At 48.7% G+C, this 13,645-nt stretch overlaps 1 protein-coding gene and 1 pseudogene across 1 annotated transcript in view; both read left to right on the top strand.

Annotated features, from left to right (window-relative positions):
• OTUD7A (OTU deubiquitinase 7A) overlaps positions 1-13,645 on the top strand; it is a 382,132-nt gene that overhangs the window by 66,828 nt on the left and 301,659 nt on the right. The gene's annotated exons all lie outside the window — the stretch shown is intronic.
• On the top strand, positions 10,506-11,821 carry LOC103245936 (putative ribosome-binding factor A, mitochondrial; annotated as a pseudogene).

Below are 13,645 nucleotides of genomic sequence, written 5' to 3'. Positions count from 1 at the left end.
AAATTGATTAACTTCAAGCAAGACCAAATGTGTTTTGTCTCATCCCCCCCTGCCACCCTCTGCTCCCCTGGAGTTAGGGAGGCATCTGACTTACCCGCCAGTAAGGGGATTAAGCTTGTCATCTGGTGTCATCACCTTGATCTGAAACCATGGGGAAGGAAGCTTTGGGCTTTGTAGCAGATGTGCTCGGCTGGGATGTGAACTTACTGTGAATTCCATCTTGCATCCTAAAAGATGTACTTGTGGGTGGCACCTCCACTAGCTTTTCACCTGGTCCCCTACCCCACCAGGGTTTCCTCTGGAGGTCACTGCATTAAAGCAGTGCTCTCAGATGGTCACAGTGGAAGGCACTTATGTGACTCACTGCAGCGATGGAAACTTTCTGAGAACAGGGTGACACACCTCAGCCAGCCAGTCTTCCGAGTCGTAAGGAAAAGACTGACTTTAGCTGTGGGGCTCAGCAGCGCTTATGGTAAAGAAGCGGAGTCTGTGCCCCCTGTGGAGCTCCCGCCAGCTGAGGCCTTGAAAAGGGTGCTTCCCCCAGTGTTCTCAGCAAGACAAGGGCGGAGGCACCCCTGAGCCTTCCTGGAGACCTTGGTCCCTGTGTACAGAGTGGTGTGTTGGTGGTGCATATGCTCGAGAATCAGAGCCATCAGGGTCTTGGGGACAATAAGAAGCAAGCTTAAAATATACAATTTTTAAGTCATGTTTTGTGAGTGGGTAAGAAATGAAGGGAAGATGGTATTTTAGCAAATCACTCTGTTTTTAAGGATATCGAAGTGATATGGATTGATGCGGTAAGATGTTTTTATTCCAATGCCTTGAGCAGCAGGCAGTGTCCTGGAAATGTGAAAATGCCGTTCCTGGTCTGGAGTTTGCTGCTGAATGACCTGGTGTCCTGGGTCACTCTGAGCTTCTGTCCCCTTCTCTGAGGCATGATTATTGGTTCTGTGGATTGGTGGTTTTCAACTGTGTTATTTTCATGTGTCTGGGAATGCTCTGCTCAAGTGAAGTCTTACCCACAAAAGTCGACAGACCTGCCCCTTGATCCTTCTCTCCCTCAGCCAAAAGGTCACTTAGAGGTGCCTAGAGGGCGGGGAGAACCTCCTGACTGGGTGAATTCGGGGATCCCTCTCCTTCCACATCACTGTGGAGCCTGAAAAACCTCAGCAGCGTTTGCACCAACTCTCAATTGGGGTTCAGTTCAGGCCTGAAGAATTTGACCTGAAGTAGTCCTTGTAGTATTTTTATAACAAAGAGATGGTAATTGCTTTTCAAAGACTGAGTAAAAAAGGAAATGACTATGACTTTATTTCTTATTTTTTTCTGTAAAATAAGCCAGTCTGTTAAAAAAGATGTGAGATGTTAAATGCACCTCAAAGCATTCTTAATCCCACATCTCAAATGTGCTATTGCAGGACTGAATTTCAATAACATCAAATTGACTCCATAAGTAGTTAGTTATAATCTAGATATCAGCATAATGAAGTATAATGTGGGAGTGAATATTATTATACCTTGTGTGATGGTTAATACTGAGTGTCAACTTGACTGGATTGAAGGATGCAAAGTCCTGATCCTTGGTGTGTCTGTGAGGGTATTGCCAAAGGAGATTAACATTTGAGTCAGTGGGTTGGGAAAGGCAGACCTACCTTTAATCTGGGTGGGCACCATCTAATCAGCTGCCAGTGAGGCTAGAATATAAGCAGGCAGAAACGTGTGAAAAGGAGAGACTGGCCTAGCCTCCCAGCCTACATCTTTCTCCCGTGCTGGATGCTTCCTTCCCTCGACCATTGGACTCCACGTTCTTCAGTTTTGGGACTCAGAATGGCTCTCCTTGCTCCTCAGGCTGCAGACAGCCTACTGTGGGACCTTGTGATCATGTGAGTTAATACTTAATAAACTCCCCTTTTCATACACACACACACACACACACACACACGCACACACATATATATTCCATTCGTTCTGTCCCTCTAGAGAACCCTGACCAATACACCTTATTTTTTTGTGATTTCATGTAAAAAAATGGGAGGTAACTGCACTCCTGGTACATGGAGCTTGCAGGATACTAAAGCAGTGTCACTTGAGTGTAATGTGTGGACGCACACACCACGTGTATGAATTATGCTGTGTGAATGATGGTTCTTTGGATCAGTCTATATAAAAATATATAAATAAAAAACATACAATTTTACATGTATTTATCATGACAGTATTTTATTTTTATTTATTTACGTAAAAAATCAGTCACGTATCATAGGTTTAGGATTTAAAGCCATCGTGATTTCTCTTGGCTTTTAGTCGTGGATTGAAAATAATTTAATAGTAAATCTCATATCTCTTGCATACACACATACACACAGCACAGTGTAGAAATGTAGCAGAAATAAGCTACTTTAGCACCCGCAAAGTAGATGATGTTTCTTTTAATTTTTTTGTTTTGTTAATCGATACTTTAAAATGTTACTGTTCCACCAAAAATGCAATTTTATGCATTTTGAGAAAATGCTTCTGTATCTGAGGTGATGTGCCCACTGTTGGCCTAGATAGTGGCAGCTCAGAACCAGCCCAGGGTTTGCCCAGAGCCTCTGCAAACCAGAAGGGCTGGATTCTGGGAAACTGTTTTCTAAGGCAGTCAGAGCCCTGGCCACCTGCCATCAGGCTGGGAGAGCTGAGTTAGTGCGGTTCCTGGTGTTCCGCTAGACCCCAAGCCAAGCCAGCTCCTGTGAGAGTAGTACACCTATCTCTGCCCTTGCACCTGGCCTCCCAGCTGCCTGGGGTATGAGGCCGGCTCAGCTCTGCACGCTGGCACTGGCGCACACTGTCCTGCCTGTGTTGAGTGTTGAATGCACTAGTGATTGTTCATTAGGAAGGCTAGTTGCAGTGTGGAGTTTCTGGGGATACCTACTTTCCAGAACGATCTATGGAAACCTGATTCTGCTTTTTTTTTGTTTTGTTTTTTGAGGCTGCTGGATAATGCTGTACATTAAGCTGCATATGTGTTTTCTGTAGGTTGTTGTTTCCTGCTTTGTTTGTTTGTTTCTGGCCTAGCATGCAGAGACCCTGAGAGCATGCCTCTGAGACCCATGGGGGGATGCCCATGTGCACAGCAGGGACTGCAGGGAATCCCCCAGCAAAGGGGCACCTGTTTTTAGACGCTGCTGTGGCTGCTGTCGGCAAGAATCAGCAAAGCGCACAGCCATCCACCTGTCAGGGGTCTTAGAATAAATAAGAAAGAAAAAGAAAAAGAAAAAAACACTGGGGCTAATTCTCCTCTGTAGGAGGAGTATTGCCTTCCCTGCCTCTGCTTCTGTTCATTCTGGTGGTTAGAAGCTCTGTAACCCAGAGGGGCCTAAGAATGTGAGGCTGGATGAGACCCGGACCTGGCTCTGTTCAGCAGAGCATGGGAACTCGTGGCCTCCAGGAGTGACCAGGGGACACCCAGCACAGTAGCCAGCCACAGAGGCCATTGGGTAGGCCGGCTGCCCTGTCCCTCCTGGCTGCATCCTGATGGTCCCACAGCATCCTGGGGAGTCCTGACCTTCAGGAACACACAATGAGCTTGAAGCCCAGTGTCCCTGACTGGCTGCTGGCAGAGTGCATGGGGGTGGTGAGACCATGGGCCACCAGGACCCTGGGCACAGGTGCCTGGCCTCTCCTTGGCTGGACCGAGGTGCACATATCTGGCTGAGCCTCAGGTCCAAGAGTGCAGGCCCCCGGGGCTTTTTGCCTGGGAGCAGAGACATTCTGAGGTCTAGGTGAGCCCAGCCTGGGCTAGTTTCCAGGCCCGGAAGCTCCTACTTGGTGAGCTGATGTTCACGGGAGGACTTCTGTGTTCATATTCCAGGATGAGTTTTCAGTGCACACTGAGTACCTTGTGTTATTCATGATCATCTGGCCACAAATGGGAGGTGTGCTGCTAATATCACTGCCAGGTTTCTGCCTGAGTCACAACCTTATGCCAGCCTTCTCACTCCCTGCGGTTCCTGGTGTAATAAACACTCTTCTTGTTTTTGCACCTGAAGTGTGGTTTCAGTGCTTCGAGTGTCATGTGTGGCTACCCTGATTCACCTAAAGAAAGTTTGGGTTGCATATGAAGAGATCTTTAACTCAGCGGTGCTTCCCCTGTATCTTCAGCCTCCTGCCCCAGCCCAGCCTGTGAGCCTTGACTGAAGGGAAGCCCCACGTCCTGGGTCAAGCAGCAGCCAGGCATTGAGAGCGACTAGGTGTGAGCCAGAAAGATCTGGATTCCAGCCTGTCTTAGTAAGCTCAGACTGCCATGACAAAGTACTGCAGAGGGAGTGGTGGATGCAAGAGGTGTTTATTTCTCTCAGTCAGTTCTGGAAGCTGGGATGTCCAAGGTCAAGGTGCTGGTGGAGTCCGTGTCTGGTGAAGTCCCTCTTCTTGACCCGCAGGTAGATGCCTTCTCACTGTGTCCTCACATGGCCTTCCTCCTTAGCATGCAGGCACGTGGAGGTTATGTCTTCAACACAGGGATATGGGGTGGGCCGAAACACTCAGCCCCCAGCATAGCCCCAGACCTACCACTTAGGAACCATGTAATGGAGAGACTTGCTTCCCTCTCTAGGAGTGTTTTCTCATCTGCAAACTGAGAATGGAACTGTATCGTTCGGGGGCTACTGTCTGGCTCAAGGAGACGCAGCCCTCTCCATGGCCTGCAGGCCCGCACAGCCCTCTGTTCCTGTCCAGGTACCCCGCTCTCCCCTGTGTCTTTGCCGGACTCAGCCCAGCCACTCCAGCCTTCTCTCTGTTCAAGGAGCCACCCCAGACTCACTCCTGGCCTAGAACTTGTACACTTGCTGTTTGCTGTGCTCAGAAAGCTCTGTCTCCAGACGATTGTGTGGCTGCCTCCTGGTCATGGGGCCCTCTCCACCCTGGTCCCTCCTTGAAGGCCTGTGCCCCCTCTTCCAGTAGGCTGTGTCTCAGAGTTCTTTCTACACGTGGTGATCTTGAGAGGTGAGATCGTAGCTCCCTGCAGAAAAGGAGAGGTCTACTTTCTGCCCACTAGCAAAGTAGTGGGTTCCCTAGGCACAGAGCTCCTCAGCCATGACAGGAGCCCCCCAAGGCAGAGCCTCCCCCTGGCTTCCTTCTCGTGGGGGCTGGGAACCAGAACAACGTAGCTGATGCCCTGCTGTTTGCTGTGCTATAAATGGTCAGCTGTCCTGCTAGGGTCCAAGGAACCTCGCTGTCTACTTTTGGCACTTAAGGTGTTGGAGCAGGTTGACTCCTGGTTATCCTCAATGAGGTTTCAGTTCTTCCCTGGCAGGTTGGTGCAGCATGCAGCGGAAATTCACTGTCAGGCCCATGCACTCCGCTTCCCTTCTGGATGCTGCCTGGTTGTCTTCAGAATACTTGTCAGTCAGTGCCAGAGCTGCCTTGTTCATTTTATGTGTTTTTGCCTTCATGCCCTTATCCATGAGCATGGGCATCTGCTCTGACTTGTCCATGGCCACACCTGGACGCCTGGACAGCAAGCATGAGGGGGCATCGGGAACACGCCGCAAACACTTGAGTGAAACAATGAACCGTACGCAGGACAGCAGGCAGCTCACGGGCACTGCTTTTATCTCAGTAACCTTGGCTTCAGGCGGGGCCACCGTCTCTCAGAATTTTGGGGAAGATCACATTTGTTATGGACTAAATTGGGACCCACCCAAATGCCTGTGTTGAAGTCCTAACCCCCAATACCTTAGAATGTGACTTTATTTGGAGATACGATCTTTAAAGAGGTAATTGTGTTTAAATGAGGCCCTGTGGGCGAGCTCTGATCCTGTATAACTCATGTCTACACTCATAGGTGGGAACTGAACAAGGAGATCACTTGGACTCGGGAAGGGGAACATCACACACCGGGGCCTATCATGGGGAGGGGGAGGGGGGAGGGATTGCATTGGGAGTTATACCTGATGTAAAAGACAAGTTGATGGGTGCTGACGAGTTGATGGGTGCAGCACAGCAACATGGCACAAGTATATATATGTAACAAACCTGCACGTTATGCACATGTACCCTAGAACTTAAAGTATAATAATAAAAAAAACAAAAACAAAAACAAAAACAAAAAAAAAAGAAGAGATCAGTCACCAGGGATGTCCACACACAGAGCAATGCTCATGTGAAGACGCAGTGAAAAGGCGGGTATCTCCCAACGGAGAAGAGAGACCTCAGGAGAAACCAACCCTGCCGATACCCTGATCTTAAACTTCAAACCTGCAGAACGGTGCGAAGTGAATGCCTGCTGCTTAAACCCAACTGTTCTTGGGCATTTTTTGTGGCAGCACTAGGACACTAATAAAGCGTTCCGTAACTGATGTGCTAGGAGGAAGTATCACAGCACTGGAGAATCAGCACACACAGGGACCACTCGTTAGGGCAGTGGCAATAGGAACACGTCTTTGCGTTTTGGAAGGGCACTTACAATTCTGTAAGCATGCGTCCAGGCTTAGGATAGGGTTTGGGAGTGAAGGTGGGCGACTCACTTTGGAGTACCAAGCATGCGATTTGCAGGTGTCACCCAAGGAATGGGGGCTGTTCCTTCAGGCAGCCTGCATGGTGGGGCCTGGGCCCTCAGTGAAGAAGGATAGGGCAAGGTCCTGGCCTCCTGGAGCTTGTCCTTTGGGGGAAAAGACAGAGAGGCCACAGGGAGAGGGTACTAAGAGCAAAGCCAGAAACAGAGCAGCCACGCTTAGACTCAGTATTAATGGAACAGGTACTTGTTGTTGAGAAGCGAATGCCAGTCTGCATTCCCTTCACTGCCAATCAAAATCTGCTGCTTTATGGAACCTAAAGAAGGAAGGTCCCTATGAGTAGAGGGGTTTGTGTTCTGTTTTGTGACCAAGGTACATACAAAAAGATCACTCAGCCCTCCTAAGCGAGAAAACACCTCCACCCGCCCAGCTTTTCGGGGAGGGTTGGCAGTTTAGAATCACGTCTCAGAGGCAGCACAGGCCCCCATGCTCCTGAGGTCGCGGGGCATGACACCAGGGAGGTGCCATCATCCACTAGGGCAGCTCAGAATGAGGAGCTTCTGGAACATCTTAACCGATTTATTTTCCCTTTTTTTTTTCTTTTCATGCTTGCGCAAGTGCAAGAGTAATGTTTGAGGCCAGGTGCAGTGGCTCACACCTGTCATCCCAGCAATTTGGGAGGCCGAGGCGGGTGAATCACCTGAGGTCAGGAGTTTGAAACCAGCCTGACCAACATGGTGAAACCCCGTCTCTACTAAAATACAAAAATCAGCCGGGTGTGGTGGTGTGTGCCTGTAATCCCAGCTACTCAGGAGGCGGAGGCAGGAAAATCACTTGAACTCGGGAGGCAGAGGTTGCAGTGAGCTGAGATTGCACCACTGTGCTCCAGATTGGGCAACAGAGCGAGACTCTGTCTCAAAAAAAAAAAAAAAGGAATGTTTGAAAGCTCTGTCTAAATATAAGTATGAAATGAAAACTGGAAGCAATAGAAGAGCATTGGGTCATCATTGACTTGGTGGCTACTTTTTTCCTTAATGCTTTTTTACATTAATTGTGTAACAATCATGGTGATTAAATTTTGTTTCAATCTGGCTAGGTCATAATATCTAGAAATGTGGCATGTTGCTGTGAAGGTAACTTTTAGATGAGATTAATATTTCAATTAGAAGACTATTAATAAAACTGATTGCCATCCTTAATGTGGGTGAACCTCATGCAATTATTTGAACGCCCAACAAAAAAAGACTGAGCTTCCCCAATGAAGAAGGAAATCAGTCTGCAGACAGCCTTCGGACTCTAGCTGCAATATCAGTTCTTCCCTGGGGTTCCAGCCTGCCCATCTGCCCTGCAGATTTCGGATGTGCTAATCCCCGCAATCATGTGAGCCAATTCCTTAAATCTCTCTAGAAAGATAGATAGAAGATAGATAGATAATGCATAGATACATACATAGACACACACACACACACACACACCACATACACACACACCCCTTACTGGTTCTGCTTCTCTGGAGAACCCCTAATGTTATAGAGACTCAAGTTCACTGCATGTGGCGGTGATCCCTGCTGTGACTTTCTGCATCTAGTGCATCTCTCCAAGCCTTAACTGAGCCTTCTATGAAACGAGGATGATGCACCATCCTTGCAGGATCCGTATGAGCATTTCAGGAGATGAAGCAGAGTGTTCATCTAGGGGCCAGGTTCGGAGAAGAAGCTTGGACACCATGCTTCCGGGAGGGCATGTGGTATGTGTGACTACATTCCTGTGCTGTCTTTCTGTGCCCTACAGGGATACATATGGGCCTGTTCCTCACTTTACAAAGAGGAGACTGAGGCCCGCAAATGTCCAAGCATGCTTGCAGTCACCCAGCTGTGGAGTGGCAGCCCGCCTGTCTCAGGTGCTGTGCTCCTAGCACCAGTGTTCTTTAAAAGAAAGAGCCAAATTTGCATTTCAGGAACCTGCAGGCCCGGGAGAGTGGCTGGGTGTGTAGCTGCACTGTGCCTCATACTCCCATGCCCCACTCTCCATGGGGAGGTGCCCTGGCACTCCAACCCACTGTTTTCACCGCCCGGAAAGATAGAAGAGATCAGCCAATCATACTGCTAGCTACACCTCTCCGATTTTCTCATCCCCCAACTCCAGTTCTCTCTCAACTCAGACCTCTTTGGAGTTTCATAAACCCACTCCTCCGGGTCAGCACTCCAGTATCCACAGTGGCTGAGACCCGTGACGAGGTCTGAACCAGGTTTTTAGGGACCGCGCAACGAAAGTGCAACCCCTGATGGTGCTAGCAACCCTGTTCAACCTTCCCGAAGACAAGGGCCTAGTGGAGGAAAGCCTCAATCATCCTGTGATTCCCATGACGGAGAGAGGCCAGCTGCAGAGAAATTTCCTGCATAAAAGTCTGTGTATTTCACCTGTGACCCCAAATGAACCGAGTCTGTAACCCACTAACCTTTTATCCTAGGATCGAATGAGCAGGCAGATCTGAATTGTCTGCATTTCTTTAAAGCCCAAGTTACTTTCTTCAAAGGATAGTCTCATTTGTAATATTAAAAGCATAATGAGAATAACTAGGTTTTATTATTTAAAAGATTTATAGCCGCAATAATCTTATTTTCATTTTTATAGATCTCTATTCAAAATCAGACCAATGACTAAACTCTGGAGAATAAAGGAAATGACCTGTTATTTTACTTAAGATAAATACATTGACTTTTATTTTTAAATTCAATCTTGAGTAAATTAATTCATATATCTGGGTTGATTATAAACCCCAGGAGAAACAGTAACTTTGTATTTATTTGCAACTTAAGTTCGGCTCTCATCTTATGAGCGCTCACTGGAGAAGCCCAAGCGGGCCCAGTAGGGAAGGAGCATGCCCCAGACAGTGGGCTGGGGAGGCGAAGTCGATGAAGTGATTCTCTGATTTCTATCACTCAAATGTAAGTTCCATGAAGTTAGGATTTTTTTTTTTTTCATTACTCTATTCCTGGCCTTTAGAACAAGGCCAGCCAGCACTTGTAGGTGCTTAATTAATATTAGTTGAATGAATGAATCAGTTAGACATTTACTAATTTGTGACTTTCTCCCACCCTTCCGCCCCCCGATATTATACCATTGATGCTTGGTACTTAACAAAAATAGGAAGTGACAGTTTTATATTTGAATATTTGAATGTATCATTGAGATTGTCACACTGCTTTCTGCTTCGTGTGATAGGGACATTAAATCATCTCTTTTGAGAAATAACCGTCAATGTAAAGAGGAAAACTTTGCCAGATATTAAGGCATACTGCAAACCTATAGTGATTGGAAATTGTGGTCCTGATGTAAATACAGACGAATGGGCCCATAGCACAGAACAGGGAGCTTAGAGACAGATATTTGTGTAACTGAGGTTTAATACATGTTAAGGTAGAACCACGTATCCACAGGGTAAGCTTCTATTAGGGAAAAGTTTCCATGTAGAAAAATGAATCTAGATCCATACCAAACACCACGTGAAGGTTAAAAATAGAGGCTTAAATGTGAAAGATAAAACTATAATGTTAATCAAAGAAGGCTTGGATGTAGAAGAGTTTTTAAAATTAAACTTCGAAAGCCCAAACTATAAGGCAAAAATAATTAATTTGATCAAATTAAGAATTTCTGATCAACATAGGCTTCCTTGGTAGCATCAACAGACAGATGACAGCTTGGGAGACCAAGGCACGATGTACAAGGAACTCTTCAAATCAGCAGCAACCAAGAAGAACCTACATGGAAAAATGGCCAAAGGTTATAATCAGGCATTTTACAGAACAGGAAAGTCACAGGGCTAAAAAGCAAAAGAAAAGACGCTCCAAGTCATTTTTAATCAGAGAAGTGTGGACTGCAAAGCAATCAAATGGTCTTTTGTGAGTGACAGGACAATGGGACATCTCCTTCCATTAAGCCTTCCACTGGTGGCTCTAGCTACAAACCCAGAAGGACTTAAAAAAATGGCACCTTCGCCCTGGTTGCGCCGGGTCCTCGCGCCGCGCCATGTGGGCTGCGGCGGGCGGGCTGTGGGGCTCCCGCGCGGGTCTCCGAGGCCTGCTCCGTAGCTGCGAGGCTGCGCTCCTTCCGGGCTGCGCGCGGGGAGTGCACGGCTCAGCTGTCTCCTGCAAGAACTGGCTCAAGAAATTTGCCTCGAAAACCAAAAAAAGTTTTGGTATGAAGGTCTTTCCTTGGGCTCTCACTTGACTTACAAACCATCCAAGTTGGAATTCCTCATGAAGACCACCTCAAAGAAAACCAGGAAGGAAGACCATGTGCGCGTGAGGGCCCTGAACGGTCTCCTGTATGAGGCACTGACAGACCTGCTGTGCACCCAGGAAGTGAGTCAGGAGCTGTATGACCTTAACGTGGAGCTCTCCAAGGTTTCCCTGACTCCAGACTTCTCAGCCTGCCGAGTGTACTGGAAGACAACGCTCTCTGCCGAGCAGAACGCACACATGGAGGCTGTCCTGCAGAGAAGTGCCGCGTCCATGAGGCACCTTTTGATGTCCCAGCAGACCCTGAGGAATATGCCACCTATAGTGTTTGTTAAAGACAGGAAAAGTGCAGCTCTCGCTGAGCTTGACAAGTTACTGGCAGTCGCAGACTTTGGACCCCGGGATGAAAGAGACGACTTTGTACAAAATGATTTCAGGGACGCCGATGCCCCGCAACCCTGTGGCACCACAGAGCCGGCCAGGAGCTCCAGCGTGTGTGGTATCAATCATGAGGCGCTCAGCAAGCAGATTATGGAGTACAAGAGGAGCAAGGATAAAGGGCTCGGGGGCCTGGTGTGGCAGGGGCAGGTGGCTGAGCTGACAACGCAGATGAAGAAGGGAAGGAAGAGGGCCAAGCCCCGCCTGGAGCAGGACAGCTCCCTCAAGAGTTACCTGTAGGGCGAGGAGGTGGAAGATGACCCGGACCTGGTTGGTGCCCCAGAGTACAAATGCTACGCCCTGGACACGGAGGAGTTGGAGGCAGAAGAGGAGCTGGCACAACGGAGGATGGCCACGGCTGCAATGCAAGCAGGGAGTAGATGGAGAGGCGTCAGCTCTGCCCGTCCCACATTCACAGGGAAAAGCATTGGCACGTGCCGCAGCATGTAGCTTTGTTGAGGCAGTTGATGGGGTTAAAACCATCTGCTCTTCTGTTACGTCGACGTTTTCTAGCTTTTCCGTGTATCTAAACACAGTTTGCTACAGAAGTCACTGCTGTTTTTTTCCCATACACTGTGTGTAATGTAAAAAATAAATGGCCATCTTACCACAGATTCTCACAAAAAAAAAAAAAAAAAAGAAAAAAAGAAAATGGCACCTTCGTACCCCTTCCAGTATTGTAATTTAAGGATGACGGAGAATGAGAAGGAAACATATATTTTTGGTTTGTAGAAGGAGACATACAAAATAAGTAGAAGAAGTGCTTTCTAAGAAGAAGGTACCAATGGACCATAGAGGAGGGATGGAGGACTCTGTGAGGAGAGAGGACACAGGGAGACCAGGTTGAGACAGGAAGTGCCCCTGTGACCTGATGGGAAGCCATGGAGGCTGAAGGGAAAGGCCGTGATGCTCTTGGACACAGTGTGGGGTTCTCTTTCACTGGGGTCAGATAACCCAGGAGCATCAGTTATTACCAGGCCAGAATCAGCCCAGAGGGTAGGAACTGAAGAGGCCAGAGACTCCTGATGCTGATGTAGGCAGGGGCAGGGAGAGCAGGTTCTGCCCTGTTATCAGAAAGGACATTCCTACTGCTTCCAGGGGAGGTGCACAGGGGGTTGGGAAGCTGGAGGGAGAAGCATGGCGCATAGTCTCCTGAGTGCTGTGTGTGCGGTGGTGGCACGGGGTGAATCAGTTTGGGGGTCATTTCCTGTGCCCATGTGCCATCTGTTGATTGGTGTTTGGTGTGAGGCACGTGGTGTCTCCCGGGGCTGGCGGTGAGGAGGATGAGCGTCTGCATGGCAGTGTGGCAGGACTGCTTAGAATCCCCAGGCATACTAGGCACGGGGGCAGCCTGCCACTAGCCTGTGTCCCTCCCAGCCTGGGGGCTGCACAGAAGAGCTCCCTGAGGACAGCCCCTCAACCCAGCCCTTGGGTCCCACTGAGGCCAGTCACTGTTCCCTGAGGTGTAGAGGTGAACACAGAGTGGAGGACTGTGCTCAGAAGCCAGTGGGGGATGGCAGAACACACATCTGCCTAAAGAAGAATTTTATCTGGTGGTGGTCACTGTTGTGCAGAGAATGCTGTGAGAGAGACTGAGGGCTGCCTCAGACTGAGGAGTCAGCAAGGGTCCCAGAGGAGAAGAAAGTCAAGGTGCAACCTGAAGAAAGGTGGGGGCCAGACAGAGGGAATAGTGGACAAAAGAAGCTCCAGGTTAGGACTGCGTGTGGCCCAGTGCAGGATGAACAGGCTGGCCCAAGTCAGGGAGTGCGGGGAGAGGGGAGGGCAAGGGATGCCATGGAGAGGGCAGCCGGACTGGAGTAGGTGGAGGTCCTGTGAACCTGGCCATGGAGTTTGGGTTTTGGCCCAAATGTGATGGGAAGTCATTGGGAGGTTTTAAACTGGAGGTGATGGAATCTGGTTTCTGTGTTAAAAAATGACCCTTCCTGCTGGGTGGAGAATCGAATGTAGTCAGGGGTATCAGTCAGGTGACACATGCAGGCAGCCAGGCAAGAGGTGTTATGAAGCAGATAAGGTGGTGGCAGGGAAATGAGAAGAGGTGGAGGGAATTGAGACATATTCCGGATTTGCCTGTTGATTGCACATGGTTGCTGAGGAGAGGACGAGAAATGAGGAGGGCTATGATTTTTGGCTTAAGAAACTGGGTGGGTGCTGAGAAGAAGGAAGTTGGAGAGGGAGTGGTGGTCGGAAGTCAAGAGTCCTGGTTGGGTAGTACTTGGTTTGCAGTGAGTAGGCATGTGAAGTGGAGAACTCGGTTAGGACTGAGTGTCTGCTCTATATCATCCAGGTGCTATTTAGAGCCTTGATGGGAGTGCATTTGGGGAGGGCATAAATGGAGATGATGCAATCCAGGCTGAGCCTTGCACTCCATGACATTTGTCAACAGGGTCTGAGGAGCAGCCAGTGATGAAGGAGGAGGACCAGGAGAGGTTGGGGTGTCAGGACAGCCAAGGGAAG

The sequence above is a fragment of the Chlorocebus sabaeus genome, chromosome 26, assembly GCF_047675955.1.
Source record: "Chlorocebus sabaeus isolate Y175 chromosome 26, mChlSab1.0.hap1, whole genome shotgun sequence".
Lineage (NCBI taxonomy): Eukaryota > Metazoa > Chordata > Mammalia > Primates > Cercopithecidae > Chlorocebus > Chlorocebus sabaeus.
The sequence above is the reverse complement of the archived record's forward strand: the minus strand, read 5'-3'. Positions and strand labels throughout refer to the sequence as shown.